Source organism: Heterodontus francisci, chromosome 5 (assembly GCF_036365525.1).
Source record: "Heterodontus francisci isolate sHetFra1 chromosome 5, sHetFra1.hap1, whole genome shotgun sequence".
In the NCBI taxonomy this organism is placed as follows: Eukaryota; Metazoa; Chordata; class Chondrichthyes; order Heterodontiformes; family Heterodontidae; genus Heterodontus; species Heterodontus francisci.
Window position 1 is genome coordinate 177,565,712 of NC_090375.1, and position 18,597 is coordinate 177,584,308.

An 18,597-nucleotide genomic window follows, 5' to 3' on the forward strand; every position below is an offset into this window, starting at 1 on the left:
GCCATTTCATGAAAGTGGATGATTCGCCTTTACCAGTGAATTATTTCCCCTTTTCTACATAACGGCCATCATTGGATATTGTGAGCTTGTGAATGGATGCAGTGAAGCTGGAAGTAAATGCTTTGTCTTTGGAAAAATAAGCATGATATGCAACATATTATTGGAGAGTACATATGTACTGAAAATGGAGACATACTACTGTAGATGTCATACTAACAAAGAATAGCATGTCCAGGAGAAATATAACTTGATGCTTCCAACTCATACTTGTCTCAGGGTGCACACTAGTTGCAAATTGATATCTTCAGTATCACTGCAATAGTAGGGACTATCTCATTTGACATTTATGCACAGTGCTATCCAACTATTTATTTGTACTGTGCAAATGGATGGAAGACAAACATGCACTTTTAACTTACCAGATTCTAGTGATGTGTTTTCTCCCTTGAGGACTAAGAACACCTCTTGTCATTTCCTTCTATCACATGCCTGCTTTTCTGGTGGGATAGAGTCTCTGGGCCTTTGAAGATTGATTATAATCCTGGAATAAAATCAGAAAATACTAGAAATATGTTTCAAACTAATATCAGGGTCAAGCTTTCACGCTGCAAGACCTATGAGGAAGACTGCTTCAAGTCCCTTCAGCCTCAATTGGCAAATATAGTATTCTTATGTGCAACGCTCAGAGCTTTTTGCTTACGTTATTCAGCGAAAAAAAAAAATATATATATATACTGCTCGAAGCCTCTACAGTGCCACTAAAACAAGAATGAACATGGATATCTTTTTATTTAAAAAGAAAGTTGAAATTTCCCAATTTTATTAAAACTCTAGAAACACATTATTTCCTAAAGCTGCAAAGGCCTTTGTCACAGAGCCAGGGTGCCACAGGCTAACATACATAATTTGTACTCATTTTATGTTTAAGGCTATTTTTCATGATTACACATTAATAATAGCTCATGCATAAGTAATGACTACAAAACTGAAATTATTTTTATCCTGAGTATAAATTATTAATCTGTTTAAATCCTGCATGTTGTAGTTGGAGTTTATTTGGATAACTTGAGATATATTTTATTGCTTGGCAGTTCTTCCTGTGACTCATTCCAGCTGTTTAGTTTATTTTGCAGATGGGTGATGGTAGCAAATGATAAAGCATTGCTTAGGATTAACAATAAACAACTGAGACCAGCAGAACAGAAATACTAATCAAGGAAGCAGTTATTTTGTTTTGATATTGATGTCATTGCAGTGGAAACAAGACCAGGAACTGAAGTCAAGACTGCAAAGTCAAATAGCGTAATAAGGTTAAACTAAAGTTAAGACATTAATGCTAGCCCAAACCTATACCAAGGGGACCTTTTCTGCTAATCATGCTAATAGGGGTGTTCAAAATCATGAGGGTCTGGACAGAGTAGATATGGAAAAATTGTTTCCATTGGCAGAATGTAGAGAACCAGAGGACACCAATTTAAGGTGATTGGCAACAGTGACATGAGGAAAACATTTTTACGCTGCAAGTCATTAGTATCTGGAATGCACTTCCTGAGACTGTGGTGGAGACAGATTCAATCATGGCCTTCAAAAGAGAATTGGATAATTAAATGACAAGAAAAAATTTGCAGGGCTACATGGAAAAGTCAAGCAGTGGGACTAGGTGAGTTGTTCTTGCTGAGAGCTAGCATGGACACGACAGGCCGAATGGCTTTCTTCTGTACTGTAACCATTCTATGATTCTATCCCTAAAACAAGTCAATTGCTTTCATTCATCCAAACACTAATTTCACATTCAGACAAGATTGCATCTATCCCCAAACCTAACCACCCCAAATCAAGATTCCTGTTTCTGCTAATTTTGTGTGCAATGGTAATTTATTGATGCTACATTGCCATTATTTAATCAGCTTTACTTTCTGATTAAATGTGAAAAAATTAAAATATTACTGTGGAAATTGTTGTATGAATACTAGATCTGTATATTTCGAAAGCACATAAAGTGGAAACTAATATTTGTAAAGACGATACATGCAGTAGCTGGAAATAAAAAACTTGGATTTATGCAGCACTTTTCACATAATCAAGGCGATTAAGTACTTTTGAGGTTCACTCACTATTGTAATAGTTATACACATGTTAGCCAACTTGCACACAAGGTCCCATTAACAGTCATGAGATAAATGACAAGGTAATTTAGAGTCATAGAGTTATACAGCACAGAATTAGGCCCTTCGGCCCATCGCATTTTAGGAGAAGTTGGTTTAGGGATAAATGTTGGCCAGGATAAAACATGTGCTCTTCTTTAAATAGACCATGGAGCCGGTTATGTTTTGACATCACATCAAAAAGGCAGAATCTCGGACAACCATGCACTCCCTCAGTACTGCACTCAATTGCCTGTACTCAATTAGATGTTCAACTCTTTGGAATGAGCTGACCATCTGACTGTGCTACCACTCAGCCTAGCCTGACACTTATTTAAAAAAAAAAATTATGTTGTAGTAACCTTCTTCTGGATTAGAATCAACAGAAATTATAGTCTTGTATCAATATCAGATTCAACCAAGATGGGGGCCTCCTCTTAGTTTTGGCTAGGGTTAGGAATAGAAATGCAGTATAACTATAGGGTTAGGTTATCATTAGCATCAACAGAAATGATGGCTTGGTTTAAGGGTGAAAGAGGCCTTGTTGAATATATAAAAAATGTTCCCATTTTATGGAAACAAAGGCCTTGATATTTGAAGAAAACTATGAAATGAAACTTATTTTTTAATGTTTGACTGAAACATTGCAAACTGTTTTTCACATACAAAGCAAAACAAATTAAATATATAAGTCACATGGAAAAAATAAGCCTGTGGATATAAATCTAGATTTGTGGCTAAATGCCCCTTAGTAAGCAAATATTGATGCTGTTCATTTTTCTAAAAGTAGAAGTTGTTGTCTGATATATTTTTGAAGTTGTTACTGATCTATATCGACAAGAAACTCTATATAACTGTGATAAGTAATGGTAGTGCTAAACCATATGTGCAACATAAGATTAAAGAGAGGAGGAAGCAACTTTTCACACTTTGCCACAAAGTTGTAGTGGAAAAATTGTGCTACATACCAGATACAATATGCATGTGTTTAAGAGATACAGTATGAGGGAAGGAAGTCAGTCGAATGGGCAGTTGACATGTCCTGTCATTATTAACTGTGGAGAAGCATTTGATAAGCCAATCAGAATGCTGGCTATATAGCTTAATTAGTAGAATATAAATTGGAGAATGTCATGTTAAAATATGCTAACACTCTGATCAGCCCACACCTTGAATATATAGTGCACTGTCACAGTCACTCAGACACATGGGAAATATTCAAGCCACAGGCTGATTCCTGGTGTGGGAAGATTCAGTTATGAAGACTGGAGAAATGTTAGCTCTTCGTCTTTTAGATAAGGGAACTGGAAGGAACCTTATAAAAGTACTTAATAGATATTAAAAAATTGAGTAAAGGTAAATCTGGTGGATGAGTTCAAAGTAAATTTTTACAGTAAGACACAACTGAAATGCAGTTCTTCACACAAAGAGTGATCAATATTTCAGTTAGTCTTTAGGACAGAGTGTGGAGGCAAAAGCCTTGGAGTCATTTATGAGACAGTTGGATGTTGGAGGTGGGACAGAAGGGGGCTGTGACTTTTTATAGTTGTTTGAGATGAGATGAGAGAAATAGTTTTCCTTGTCTATATTTTTCTTGTGATATGTGTGTTTGCCATTATTTGGAAGGGCAACATTGGTTAATTTTCAGAAATGGAATTTGCGAAATTGCTACATTATGTACAATACCCATTACTCATTTAAACAGTGTAAAGAATCTACAATGAATGAAAAGAAAGATGAGAGACAGAAACCAGGGAATTATCAACTAATTAGCCTAACATTTATGGTTGGGAAACTGCTATAGTTTATAATTAAGGACAGCGTGAAGAAACACCCTTGAAAATTTTCAACTGATCAGAGAGAGCCAGCATGGATTTGTAAAGGATAGATCATGCCTGATGAATCTAATTGAATTTTTTGAAGAGGTGATGTAAGTAGTGAACAGTGGAATGTCTATGGTTGTTATTTGTATAGAGTTCCAGAAAGCATTTGATAAAGTTCATCATAAAAGGCTATGAGCTGAAGTTGAAGTTCATGGAGTTGAAGATAAATTATTGACTTGTTTAGGAAATTGGCTGAGTAGAAGGAAAGAGAGAGTAGGGATAAGGGGCAGGTTGGCTCTAATTGAAGGATGTAACCAGAGGCAGCCCGCAAGGCTTCGTGTTGGGGCCTTAACTATTCATAATTCTTCTTTGGCCTCCTTGTCTCGAGAGACAATGGATAAGCACCTGGAGGTGGTCAGTGGTTTGTGAAGCAGCGCCTGGAGTGGCTATAAAGGCCAATTCTAGAGTGACAGACTCTTCCACAGGCACTGCAGATAAAATTGGCTGTCGGGGCTGTTATGGCGGGCAGCCATAAAGACAGGGCTAAAATGTGGCGAGTCGAAGAGACTTAGTAGTTGGCAGGAAAAAAGACAGAGGCGCAAGGGGAGAGCCAACTGTGCAACAGCCCCGACAAACAAATTTCTTTGCAGCACCTGTGGAAGAGCCTGTCACTCTAGAATTGGCCTTTATAGCCACTCCAGGTGCTGCTTCACAAACCACTGACCACCTCCAGGCGCGTATCCATTGTCTCTCGAGATAAGGAGGCCCAAAAGAAAAAAAGAAAAAGCACAGTGGCGCAGTGGTTAGCACTGCAGCCTCACAGCTCCAGTAACCCGGATTCAATTCCAGGTACTGCCTGTGTGGAGTTTGCAAGTTCTCCCTGTGTCTGCGTGGGTTTCCTCCGGGTGCTCTGGTTTCCTCCCACATGCCAAAGACTTGCAGGTTGATAGGTTAATTGACAATTATAAATTGCCACTAGTATAGGTAGGTGGTAGGGAAATATAGGGACAGGTGGGGATGTGGTAGGAATATGGAATTAAAGTAGGATTAGTATAAATGGGTGGTTGATGGTCGGCACAGACTCGGTGGGCCGAAGGGCCTGTTTCAGTGCTGTATCTCTAAACTAAACTAGTCACAGAATGAGGATTTTGAGCAGTTTTACGATACATATCATGTTTTACTGTTCATTTCCTGATGGAGGTTAGAAGAGGACTTCTGAAACATATTGGAGACCTCCTGCAACACTTTGTCTGTACTTCACCAACACTCTTATCAACATTGGCGCACAGACACGGAACACAAAAGTCCGAGTGTATCAAGCCTGTGTCCTCAGTACCTTGCTCTGCGGCAGCGAGGCCTGGACAACGTATGTCAGTCAAGAGCGACGTCTCAATTCATTCCATCTTTAGTTTAGTTTAGTTTAGTTTAGAGATACAGCACTGAAACAGGCCCTTCGGCCCAACGAGTCTGTGCAGACCATCAACCACCCATTTATACTAATCCTACACTAATCCCAAATTCCTACCACATCCCGACCTGTCCCTAGATTTCCCTACCACCATACCTATACTAGGGACAATTTATAATGGCCAATTTACCTACCAACCTGCAAGTCTTTTGGCTTGTGGGAGGAAACCGGAGCACCCGGAGAAAACCCACGCAGACACAGGGAGAACTTGCAAACTCCCTGTGAATGCCATTGAATGTCAAGGGGAGATGGTTAGATTCTCTCTTGTTGGAGATGGTCATTGCCTGGCACTTGTGTGGCACAAATATTACTTGCCACTTATCAGCCCAAACCTGGATATTGTCCAAGTCTTGCTGCATTTCTACACGGACTGCTTCAGTATTTGAGGAGTCAAGAATGGTGCTGAACATTGTGAAATCATCAACGAATATCCTCACTTCTGACCTTATGATTGAAGGAAGGACATTGATGAAGCAGCTGAAGATGGTTGGGCCTAGGACACTACCCTGAGGAACCCCTGAAGTGATGTCCTGGAGATGAGATGATTGACCTCCAACAACCACAACCATCTTCCTTTGCGCTGGGAACGACTCCAACCAGTGGAGATTTTTCCCTCTGATTCCCATTGACTCCAGTTTTGCTAGGGCTCCTTGATGCCATACTCAGTCAAATGCTGCCTTGATGTCAAGGGCAGTCACTCTCACCTGCTGTCCTTTATATCTAGAGAACTAGAATACAAGGGAGTAGAAATCATGCTTCAGCTATACAAAGTGCTGGTTAGGCCACATCTGGAGTACTGCGAGCAGTTCTGGGCATCACAACTTAGGAAGGATATACTGGCCTTGGAGAGAGTGTCGTGTAGGCTTACAAGAATGATACCTGGACTCCAATGGTTAAATTATGAGGACAAATTACACAAACTAGGGTTGTAATTTGGGGAATTTAGTAGCTAAAGTTGTGATCTGATCAAAGTTTTCAAGATATTGAGGGGAACAGATAGGGTAGAGAGGAACTATTTCCACTGGTTGGGGAGTCGAGCACAATGGGACATAATCTAGAAATTAGAGCCAGACCTTTCAGGAGTGAAATTAGGAAACACTTCTACACGTAAGGGGTGGTAGAAATTTGAAACTCTCTTCCAGTTTTGTTAACGAAAGTTATTCAGGAATATTGAGCAAATATGGTGTTAAGTCATTATAATCATGATCTCATTGAATGGTGGAACAGGTTGGAGGGGCTAAATGGCCTCCTCCTGTTCCCATGTTCCCAATGTTTTTTCTATAATCGGTGATGTTTGGCTTTTGAAATTGAGCGAAATTAACCTGGGTCATATTTGCCCACCGAATATTTAAATCTTTCACTATCACTCCTTATCACATAACTGTACATTTTAAAATATATAATGGTTGTTTATTTATACAAATATATGTATATTATAATTATAAACAACTTCATGGTGTTAAGAGATGCACACAATGACTACTTGTTAGAGATTAAATCTAAAGATGTGCAGCGCCGTGGCATGTTTTTATAGATATCTGATTTCTGTTGGATTGGTTGGATTTCCTGAAGTCTGTGCTGTCAGCCACATTTCTGTCCATTGTATTTTGTGCCGCTCACATGGTGGATTTTCCTTCCGTTTCTGATTCCCAGCTTTCCACAGAGCACAAGGAACGGATATGGACACAAATCATAGTTTTCTTCTCTCCATTGCTGGCTCCGATTCAACAAACCATTTTTAACAGTTGATTTCACCTAAACGGACTGAAAAAGGACTCCTGCGATAGAATCTGGAAACGAAAATGATATAATGGCAGCTAATCTCATCTACAAACTTTGCTTAGGAAAAAAATCAGTTACAGTTTTGGTAAGTTGCTGAAACCCATAGGCGTGGTTAGAGAAACTGTAACACTCGGTTGAGTTACTGGCGCGGCACAAGATATCTGAGGGATTTTTTTGTAGATTAAAAATAATTGTTAATAAAGTATATCAAAAAGTGACCTACAATTACGACACGATATGGCTTTCTCTAAATAAACCTAAACAATATTTTAAACTTTCAGTACTATAGACATGGACCCATTACGTCGATAGCAGCTTCTTCTACAGTGTATTTCGAAAACTCACAGTACTTTTGGAAAATCACAGTAACATTTATGAAATCTGAAACTTCTAAATGAAAATTAGTTCATGATCGGCCAACTAGTAAACTGCACGTTAGCATATTAGGGGTTTTAAAAATGTATTTAACATTGAATTATTCTCTTCGATCTTGTAGTTAGGTAGGCAAAGTTTTTTTTATATAATTCTAAGAACTTTTGGTCAAAAGGGAAACTTTATTCAGTTTTGCTATGTGGTTATGTCATACCTAGTTTATCCCCTCCCACCCAAGTGCTGTTAGTAAGTGGGTTGCAAAGCCTGTGTAAAGCTAGGTTTAGATCGCTATTTCCATGGTCCAAGGAGCTAGCCCAATTAATTGCTGCTTTCATTCACGTAGGTGGGATTCGGTGTGGAATAAACCATGAGGTCTTCAACCTCCCGGATATCGACGTTCTCCTCCAGGGATTCATTATGGAACCGGTAAGCTAAGGGTTAACTGCACAAAGACAAGTTTCCCTTGCAACATAGCTTAGCAGTGTTAATACTTTTCGAGGACGAATAATCTATTCTTCAAATTCTTCTGGGTCAACCTTTGACATCGGCAGGATACAGCGAATATCTTTTTGGAGGGCGAGAGAAGTGGGTAAATCATTGGGAAAAGGGTCGGGGGAGGGGGGGCGGGGAGGGGAGGGGGGGGTGGAGGTGGAAAGGATAACAAACGTGTGCTCTGGGGAATTTCCTGGTGATAGTGAAAGTTGCCAGAAAGGTGCCACTTTCTTCACGATCCTGAGGGTAGTTTGACTAAAGACATGAAAATGGAGAATGCTTTAATCTCAGCAATTGGCCGTGACTGCGAAGATTCTGGTAAAATAATAAAGAATACATAAACTGTCATGTTTCGATTGCGATCTCTTGAATGCTTTTTCCAAACTAGCTTTTTTCCCTCTGATGTAGCACCTCGATGGATCCGGATCTTCTGAGAGATGACAGATTCTCTTTAGATTCTTTCTAATCTCTCCCACCCAACACACACACACATACTTACATACACCACTTTTATTCTTCTTCTGGGAAGTTGCTGGTAAATAATCAGCTCCTAGAAGAAAGTATCGCGAATAAATCACGGTAGTTTTAATTTTTTTTTAAATTAGACCGGCAAAATGTTGTGCCCAGGTTGAAGCTACACAAGGCAACCCTAACTTTACATGGGACCGCATTGTGTGGGAGCTGATGAAATGTTTTTTGTTAAAATGTTATTCTGATTCAGCACAAAAACAGTTCTCCCCAATTAGCGGTCATATTTATGTAGCTGATGTTATTCTTCCTTGAGCCGGACCTGTGAGGACACATCTGGCATCGATCGGTGAATTTAAAAAAAACACACACTTTATTTTTTAAAAAAGCTTTCATTTTGCAGTATTTTAAAGCAGTTTTTTTACCGCTCGAATTAAACCATTCTGAAACAAAGAAATATGTGGCTTTGAGGCGGATAGCGAGCTATACATTTTTTAAAATTCCAAAGTATACACGGATTAAAAATTAAAAACGTAGTGCTGTTTTTCGTTTTCGGCTATACGTTATTTGGTGCAAAGCTCCCTTCTTTAGAACAAAATGATGATGTGGCACTAAAAACATATACTTACCCTAGAATTGCGTACGTACATCCTTAGGATTTAATGCTATTGTTCCTTGTTTAAAACCTGAAGGTGGCGCAATAGCTCCAAAAACTCTATGTGTGTGTGTGTGTGTGTGTGTGTGAAAGAGAGAACGAGCTGCAGACCACAGGAGGAGATTGTACAGGGCCGGATTTTGTAGTCTGCATCGAATAAAAGGCTTATACTTATACTTCCTTTTAGACTTTCTATGGACTCCTAGTTCCTCAGAGCTCACTTTTGAAAAACCGCATGCTTCGCTACAGGGGATCTGGGTCCTTTGTGTCTCCTTAACCAATCAGATTGAAGAATTATTAATAAGCAGCGCAGAGTTGAACCAGGAAGTGTCAGTTATCATATTTAATTCTAGGCGTGGGAGAGAAAGAGACAGACGACAGATAGGTATGGGCTGGATTTTGTGGTCAGCGGCAAAGCAATGGTGCTTTCCACCGACCTTGAAAAAGCTACCCATAAAAATGCTAGCATCTCCATGGTGTAGACTTCCTCTTTCCCCATGGCAGTTTAAGTCTGGTACCAGGTCAAGGGGATGTCCCTGTGTGCAGCAGCAGTGATGTCAACAAGCCGGGTAAGCAGCCAATCACATTGAAGTGTTCTCACGGACAACAAACCAGGAAGTTAAAAGCACTGATTGACCTTCATTTTTAATTTAAATTTTCAGATATCAAAATAAATGATTATGATTGGATTAAAATAGAAGGTAAAATATTATAAACTTCTTTTAAAACATAGATTATTTTAAAAATATGTGGATTTTTTTTATTAATGGAGAAATTTGACATTCCAAAATATAAAATTAGCTTTTCAGGGCTAGTGAGGCTGTTTGGCAGTAATGGTGAAGTTAGTACGCTGTTAAAAGCCCAGTTACACCTCATTCAACAAGGTTTAACTTTTTCAAGGATTTTTACAGCGACAATATCAGCATAAAAGTGGACCCTCTTGTCAATTCACTGATTGCTTAGGGATTGCATTCTGGGGGACTCAACAGGACATTTTCTGGAGGAGTGTAGAAGCACTGACAGGAACTTCTGGATGTCTGTGTTATTCTGCACATATGCGGACTCCCAAAGTTGCTGTCAGTTTCAGTGGAAAATAATGGTGAATGTTGACAGTTTCAATGACATTGCCGGTCAGAATTTGCTGTCAAAATAATGATGAAGCTAATGATGCTGCTTGTTATTTATGTGCAAATGGTACAGCAACCTGAGGCCGGGGCCAGGTGTGTGGTTAAACGCGGATGTCTGAAATTTGCAGTCTGCCGTTAGCTTTACAGAAACAGTGGCCTGTATTTTACCGGCCCCTCAACACCGCGGGTCATGGCATGGGGGCGGGTAAAATGCTGGGGGTAGAGGCCCGCCATGACCCGCGACATCGAGAAGGGCCCGTCGCATATTACCGGCGGCTTTGGGACCTCGGAGCAGCCCCCCCGCGCCCCCCACCGTTGCACGGTGGCAGCACCACAGTTAGCATATGGTTTGCTGATTATGCAGCCCGTTGCCTCTCCACTGACACTTCCGGAATTTTCACTGAACGGGCGGCCGTCACGTGCCATCCCGTTCACGATTTGAAAAGACAACGGGTCCTCAGAGGCAGAAGTTGTCGCCAGCAAAAGTAAGTTCTGTTATTCAGGGGTCTCACTCTGCATTACGGAAGGGAGGAGGGAGGGGGGATATTCAGGGGTCTAACTCTGCATTCTTAAAGGGAGGTAGGTGGGAATACACAGGGGTCTCACTCTGCATTCCTAAAGGGAGGAGGGGAGGATACACAGGGGTCTCACTCTGCATTCTGGAAGGGAGGAGGGGGGGGGGATACACAGGGGTCTCACACTGCATCCTGAAAAGGAGAGGGTCTGGGATTACTGGAGGGAAAGCTGTGCTGGCATGAAGGGAGGTACTGTGTACCATCCCTCTGTTAACAGTGTACGCTCTGTGTTTGTGAGGGGGCAATGGCACACTAGGCACCCTGTGTGTGGGGAGGGTGCCAGAAAGGGCAGGAGCATTAAGGTTATATGGATGGTAGGGGCAATCGATTCAGCTGGTAGGATCTTGATGTGGTCATACTGTGCCACTTTGAGTGTTGGCCAAGATGGGCAATCCCACGGCAGACCACATGGTTGATCCAGGAAAGCAGCTGATGTACACATCAACACCAATCCATTCCCTGTTAGGAACCTTCAAATACATCAACTTTATTTTATCACATGGAAATAGGTATGGCTCATCCTAAATTGTCCAATCCTCTGCACGTGAGGATCCGTATGTGCCAGAGGCAATACCAACAGGCAGGTGTGATCCACGTAGAGGCCCCCGGTCGTAAGCAGCAGCCCCCAAAGGGAGCTCGCTATTACGTTTGCCATGCATCTACAGGCCCCAAATGACATGTCATCAGATGATAGAGAGGGTGGTGACACGTCTCTGTGCCCTGCTCAAAGATGACCTGCAGCCCATGGGCTCGAGTGGACATCCCATGCCTTTGTTCCTCATAGTGGCAGCGGTTCTCAAGCCTGACACCTCTGCAGCCTTTTAGGGGCCCACCAGCGACCTTTGTGGGGTCACACAGTCAGCAGTGCACCACTACATCAGGGAGGACACCAATGCCCTGCACCAGAGGGCCAGTGAAGATGTCCACTTCAGGACGGACTCTCACAGCCAGGCCCAGAGGGCCATTGGTTCTGGCACCATTGCCGGAGAACCATAGGTTTTAATGTTCATAGACTGCACTCATGTGGCCATCAGGCCTCCCGCCAAGCTACCACCTGCAGACGTCACCATTACAGGAACCCTCTCAATCTAGGTGAAGCTGGTATGTGAACATTGCAGATGCTTGCAACGAATGTGTGATCACTTCTCATGCAGCTGCCATGACACCTGAGTCTTGCGCCAGTCCCGGCTGCCATCACTGTTCACTGAACTGGCTCAGATGGAGGGGTGGCTTCTTGGAGATAAGGGCTATCCTTTGCAGACATGGCTCCCGACACCAGTGTGAGACTCCACCACTGCTGCAGAGGCGAGATGCAATGCCAGCCACTGAGCTACATGAGCCACCATTGAGCAGGGGATCAGCATGCTGAAGGAGCACCTCCTATGCCTGTTTGGATAGGGTGATGCCCTGTACTATGGGCTGAAAAGGCCAACTCCTTTCTTTGCTGCTCTGCACAACTACACACCCAATAGGGGCCAGGCCTGGCATGATGAGGAGAGACAGCAACAGGATTTCTCCTTGGACTATGAGGACGCTGAGGACCTACAACATGAAAGACGCATGGGAAGGCAGATGGCACCCAGGCTCTGCACGCAGGGCTAGCAGTGAGCTATGGATATACGGCAGTGGCTTATCAGACAAAGGCTCTCTGCACCATAGGAACTGACATGAGCTCTGCAAGCCACACATCACCCTCGCTCACCTGCTGTGCACCAGTCCACATATGCAGCATCCCTACATAAATCATTAGAGGCAGCAACTGACTGAGCCAATGTCCATGTCACTGCATCCGTGGAGACGCTCATGAGTAATGGTGGCATGGCAATGGTGTTATTGCATACGTTGGCTCTCCTGAAGGGCCAATGGTGCAAAAGGATGTGACATCGGCGCTACATGCTGGCACACATTATTCACTGAGAGAAAGGGACACACATGTTGGTGAGGAACATTTAGTGAAAGACGTATTTATGTTGTTGTGAGACCCGTGCATTCCCATTTGTGTCAGTGTGTTCTCTGTAAACCTCTGTAATACCTTTTATGGTCTATTTAAGTCTCACGTCCTGGAATGTGCAAATTCAAGGTGCGGCTCGTCTACAAGAAGGAATGTTACACTTGAGTGGAAGAGGATTGCAACTTCACAGGACACTGGGACACAGCAGGGTAAGTATATGGCAGCAAAGCGGAAAGTGTTGGGGTCACTCAGCAGGTCAGGCAGCATTTATGGAGAGAGAAGCAGAGTTAACTTTCAGGTCTGTGAACTTGGACAAGTTAACTCTGCTTCTCTCTCCACAGATGCTGCCTGACCTACTGGATTTCTGCAGCACTTCCTGCTTTGCTGCAAGATCGACAGCAGCCCCACTCCTCAGCAGTCAGGTAAGTATTCTTTGACAGCTGTCAGGAAGCAGGTGCTGGGGGGCTTAAAATAGGGCTGTCAGCTGTCAAAAACTTTCTCACAGCACTGAATGTCCCGCCTCTCCCCACGTAATATGGGGAGGGCAGCTCGGTGCCGTGATTCTAATGAGCCCTCATAATATTAATCGGCAAATGCAGGCGCGCCGCCAAGTTCAAAGGGTGACACCATGGAGCACAGCGCCCCAATAAAATTCAGCCCAGTATCTTGCTATCTGCCTCACCATTGAAATACACTGAATGATGTGCAGCTGTTGTATTTGCCTGGTAAATGCAAACTAAAATTGCCACAGGAAGTTAAGTCTTGTAACTTCATGACTAAGCACCTTTTTAATGCTGATATAAATGTTAATTACTGCCGATTTGCCCCACTGGCACTGAAAGTTAACTATTTACCACACATTTATGGTGTGGAAGACAAATTGTTGCAGGACAATTTTCACCACTATGCTGTTAACTTTGTGAAAATGGCATTGTGCCCTTAACCTCTCCATGAGTTTCATGAAGTTGCTGCATTTGCACATTAATTGCCCATTAAACTTGCCACAGAATGTTAAATCTAGTGACCATCCGCTCAATACCTTTTGACAACATGATAATTGGTAATGACTGCTAACCAACCTCTCTGGCCCAGGAAGTGAACAATTAAAAGTGTGCAGTCTCATTCCTTCAGATTTTAATTATTGTTGGAGATTTTAACAATGTAAAATCATAAAGTTTTGAAAAAATACTTTTCCTTTCTGTCTCTTTCTATCAACCTCTTAATCCAATTGTTTTTCCTCTCTTTATTTCTCTTTCTATACCTGATTTGACATTGAATTCACCTACTCTAATTTACCCTTCCTTCTCAGTCCTTGTATTAATTTCACAATCCTTCAAATAAATTGGTTAATGAGAGACACAGTTGGCTGCCCTCTTCATTTAGGTCCCAGTTGCCCTTTTTCCCTCGCTGCGCCATTATCAGCTTACACATTCAGCAACTTGACATGCGAAAAATGTAAAATCCTAAATGTGCAAGGGCAAGGCTAACCAATGGTAAACTCTGTTAAATGCCTGCTACAGAAAATTATGGCTTTTTGACATTCCAATAAGTGTGCTAATAGGAATTTTCTTTAGTAGTTGCATGAGTAATTACAGTATGAACCAAGTAAAAAAATTGCAATGTATTATTTAAAATGAAAGGTGAAGGTTTCTAAAAGTATTTAAACAGAACATTTTTGGATGCTGAATTATAAACCAAACTGTTTACATTTAACACAGTGCATAAATCATCCGTTATTTTTCCCAAAGAAAAACAGAAAATTGTGCTGCAGATAGTTGAGATTAAAACAAATTATGATGAATGCTACTGCAGATAGAAACTTGAATAATGTTTTGATCTATTAATAGGTGATAAGATACACCATAAATATCCCAAACACCACAAAACAAAAAGAAAATAACATACATTAAAATCCTAACCGGCTCCTAAATATATTGATATTCCATCTCACCGTAATAAATTACATGCAGTCTGAGGCAAGGCAGCAGTATTGAATATTATGGATTTCAAGCTTAGGGCCAAATTATTCGTTGACTGTTTACTTTCCAAGGTTTTTAGTCTCTTCCCAGTTTGGTTCAATTTTATTTATGACCCTTGTTGGTTATGATTTCCTGGGTCCTAGACACCATGCGGTACCAAACCTGTAGCCATTCTTAGCTGTCAGCCATGTCTCAGTTGGTAGTACTGTCACCTCTGAGTCAGGAGTTGTAGATTCAAGTCCCATTCCAGAAGCTTGAGCACAAAGGTTTAGGCTAACACTCCAGTGCAGTTGTGAAGGATTGCTATTTATATCTACATAAATATTCAATCTAACCAATGGAGGTTTCATAATTAAGTGTATTCAAATTATATGAATGCGTTGTTCATATATTGTTATATGAATAGCATTATTTATCATACAAAAATATTATATAATACTCATAAAAATATGTAAGTTTATGTAGTTCAGAGATGGTGGCGTAGTGGTAATGTCACTAGTTTAGTAATTGAGAGGCCCAGGCTAATGCCCTCGAGACACAGGTTCAAATCCCACCACGGCAGCTGGTGGAATTTAAAACCAATTGATTAATAACAAAAACTGGAATTGAAAGCTAGTCCGAGTAATGGTGCCATGAAACTATCATAAATTGTTGTAAATGCCTATCTGGTTCACTAAGGTCCTTTAGGGAAGGAAATCTGCCATCCTTACTTGCTCTGGCCTACATGTGCCTCCAGACCCACAGCAATATGGTTGACTCTTAACTGCTCTCTGAAATGGCCTAGCAACCCACTCAGTTGCTAAGAGCAATTCGGGATGTGCAACAAATGCTGGCCTTGCCAGCGATGCCCACATCCCATGAAATAATAAAAAAAAGTCAGGAGTGCTCAACTAGCTTGTTTTCAGTGAATTTCTATAAGTATAAAACATAAAAAAACACTAATACACAAAGATGAAGAACTGTAACAAACAAGCGACAAGCTCTGTTGATATTAGAGAAATTTCCCTATTGATGAAGAAAATAGTAAAAAGTAAATCTTTGCTAAATTTTCAAAGCAATCCCAGATGCTACTGCCAGAACATACTGATGCTTCATCAGATATTTATTAGTTCAAATTTCCTTTATCACCTAAAAGTTTCCGCAGAAACATTTTGCAGGATGTGTGGGTTGATCAAGTCAAAACAACTTGTTCACGACTTCTTTGCACTAGTTGTGTATTTCGTGAAAGCTACTGTTTGTGTGACCTGACATTTTCTACTGAGTGCAGTCTCTGTTTAATTATTCTAATATGTGAAGGACATTGGGACTTCATGGAAGCCTTCAGTCCAGAGAATCAATGGTAGACCCAGGATCAATAGTAATCCTTTCATATATTTTATATGTTTCTATATGTCCTTCCAGACTCTATTTGAGCTGCATCTTTCGCAATTGCATTGCCCGCCTCCACCCCTGTCTCAGCTCATTTTCTGCTGAAACCCTCATCATGTCCTTGTTATCTTTAGACTTGACTATTCCAATGCACTCTTGGCTGGCCTCCCATATTCTACCCTCCATAAATGATAGGTCATCCAAAACGCTGCTTACTCACACCAAGTCCTGTTCACCCATCATCCCTGTGCTCTCTGACCCACTTTGATTCCCGGTTAAGCAATGCTTTGACTTTAAAATCTCATCCTTGTTTTCAAACTCCTCCATGGCCTCACCCTTCCCTATTTCTGTAGTCTCCTCCAGCCCCACAACCCTCTGAGATATCTGCGTCCCTCAATTCTGGCCTCTTGAGCATTCCCAATCACCAATGGTGATCGTGCATTTAGCTGCCTAGGCCCTAAGATCTGGAATTCCCTCCCTAAACCTCTCTGGCTCTCTACCTCTCTTTTCTCTTTTAAGACAATCCTTAAAGCCTATCTCTTTGACTAAGCTTTTGGCCATTTACCCTAATATCACCTTATGTGGCTAATATCTCCCAATGTGGGTTGGTGTCATATTTTGCTTTATAATGCCCCTGAGAAGCACATTGGGAGGTTTATTACATTGAAGGCATTGTATAAATACAAGTTGTTGTTGTTACATGTAAAAGAGACAAACAGTTTAGATGCAAAGAAAACAATGTGTGTGGGTGTGTGTGTGAGAGAGGGAGGATAGATGTACAAGAAGAAGACAAACATAAAAGGCTGTGTGGGTATTAAATAGAGAACAAGAGAGAAAGAAAGTGCAGACAAAGTTTAATTTTTCTTGTTATTAACTATTTTGTGAATTGGCCATCTGAATAAAAGGTGAATACAGTGTCATGATTATATTCTTCCCATAACTGTGTATGCAATTGTGATCAGTTTTCAATGGTGGTTGAATGTTTCAACTAGAATTTTAAATCTTTTACACATGCTCCTAAAATATGACTAGAAATTATCCATAGTTATTACATTTACAATATTGATGTGAATTTTGGAACTGAATTTGGTAAACAATGATTTGAATTCTTTGTTCATGAAACAATTTGTTCGATTTTATAAAATATTGACAACCTTCCCCTCACTTTTTTCTTATCAGCCTTCCCCTTCATGTCCTACCCTTCATCTGAAATGATGAGGTGGTCTGTGACTGGCTTCTTGGCTGCTCTCAGTGCTACATCATGACCAGCTAGGAGGATGTGAATTTGCAACAGCAGGAACTATCAAATCTAAACAAGGTGCTGAACACAGTGCTTGGGCAAGAACAGATAACACTCTTTGGATGTGTATGTCCAAGACATGAGCACTGTAGATTATAGGCTCCAGAACCATTGCAACATTTTGTTGTTTGTTTTTTATTACATGCTCTGACACGTCTTATGTGGTATGAAATAAAAGCTAATGTAACAAATCAGCTGCATGTACTGCTGGTACGTTTTAGGTCATATGCTCCCCCTGGGGAAGCCCTTGATAGTCCAGAAATTGTGCACCCTATATATTCTCTATCCCATTGGCATAAAGGAAAGAAAAAGAAGATTGGCTGCTCCTTTCTTTTTATAGTTTTCCAGTGTAAATAAGGCAGCTGCTGGCAGTACTAGAAAGCTGGTGCAGCTTTGTTGTAAATTATTGGCACTAAATCAAACCTGCACCATTTGCACTTTTTAAAAAATGTGCTTACTTTGTGCTTTTTTGCCCTTTTTCATGAGCAAATTCATTTTCTGAGAGTTTCCTGTTTTTTTTGTACCAGAAAATTAAAACTTGCTGAAAATCATTGGAGAAAATTTCTGTTTCACATTTTCCAGGTAAAAATGTGGAGGCAAAATTCAGTGGTATATTAAGTATTCACCGGGAATACTTGTGCATATTATTCAATGACTCATATTTATTTAGGCCATTTATAGTACAGAACCACTTGAAAAAGCAGCTCTATAAATTGCAATGTTCATCCTCTTGCTGATTCACCTGTACAGAGCATCCATAATTGAGGAAGTTGTCTGAGCAGTTGCATATGTACAGTTCTTTTCAAACAAAGTCAGTTTTTTCAACACCAGCAAATACCCACTAGTTGCTGGGTAAGGTTTACAGCAGTATGGGATGGCAAAATCATTGAACAATATGTGAACAGGAGCAGAAAGGCTTAAAAAATTCAGAAAGGCTGGCAGTGGCAATGCTTTCATTTGGCTGCCAGCTTTCAGTGATGCAGCTGATTGTAGTGGTGTGAAAAGGAAAACAGGGAGAATGTAAGTTTGTAGCTTCAACCCCTGGATTTTGTAATAAAACAAATGCAATAGAATCTCCATATTTATCAAAACA

At 41.0% G+C, this 18,597-nt stretch overlaps 1 long non-coding RNA gene across 2 annotated transcripts; it reads right to left on the bottom strand.

Moving 5' to 3' along the window:
• Positions 1-440: 440 nt before the first annotated feature.
• On the bottom strand, positions 441-9,231 carry LOC137370158 (uncharacterized). 2 transcript variants are annotated; one of them, XR_010975097.1, is made up of 3 exons: positions 9,179-9,231; positions 8,581-8,631; positions 441-541 (listed from the first exon to the last, which is right to left on the bottom strand). It is a non-coding gene; the product is annotated as an uncharacterized lncRNA (long non-coding RNA). The 2 variants fall into 2 exon arrangements; XR_010975096.1 differs by lacking the exon at positions 441-541 and adding an exon at positions 6,952-7,225.
• Positions 9,232-18,597: the final 9,366 nt, after the last annotated feature.